Consider the following 922-nt stretch of genomic DNA (forward strand, 5'->3'; position numbering starts at 1 on the left):
TTTTTTTTTACTATTTCCACCATTTATAAAATATGTATATTTTTGCCCAGGTATCACATTAAGAGAACCATGTAATAAAAGCATATTAACACAAAATTGTTTACTAAAAATGCCATCTTTTGGAGAGTTCCTGATTATGTACTTGTAGACTCCCATGTAACTGTGTCTAGAACAATAGCACTGATAATGCCAGTGATTTTTTGCCCATTCAGCATATATTCTGATTCAACAGTGATAATAACTTTCAGTTGGCATGGTTTGGGTGGGGCTGATCCTGCCTTTCAGAGTTATCATGAAGATTTTAAACAAATTATGTCAGGAAGTCTGTCTACCCATTGGCCATTGTCAGATTTGGGTAGGTAGCCCCTGACCTCCCTCTACACACAAAAATTTTTCCAGCTAGATTAATGAGATAAGCACTTTTTAAATTCATAAAAGTACTAATGAAAATATGGGAAGTTATTTTCATAATTTTAGAATGGAGAGGTCCTTCTTAAGCAAAATATAAAAATGAGAAGCCGTAAAGAACAAAAGTGACAGATATATTCACGTAAAGATTAAAAAAAAACTTCAGTTCTACAAAATTACCATAACCAACATTAAAATACAAGTGACAGAAAAAATATTGATATTTGCAATATATAAAAGACTAATATATATCAAATAGCTAAAGAACCCCTAAAAATTGGTAATGAAATATCTGATAAAAAATGGTCAAAGGATATACAAGAGACTCATAGAACAATAGCAAGTTTATAAAAAGGTGAACAATTTCACTAGTAATTTAGGAAATGCAAAATTTGAAAACAAAGATATTTGTGACCATCAAACTGTGAGTTTAATAACATACAGGATTAGTAATATACAATGTTGGTGATAGTGTGGGGAAATAGTTACTCAAATTGTTGGTGGGTATGTAAAC

Source organism: Lipotes vexillifer, unplaced genomic scaffold (assembly GCF_000442215.2).
Source record: "Lipotes vexillifer unplaced genomic scaffold, Lipotes_vexillifer_v1.1 scaffold168, whole genome shotgun sequence".
Classification (NCBI taxonomy): domain Eukaryota; kingdom Metazoa; phylum Chordata; class Mammalia; order Artiodactyla; family Lipotidae; genus Lipotes; species Lipotes vexillifer.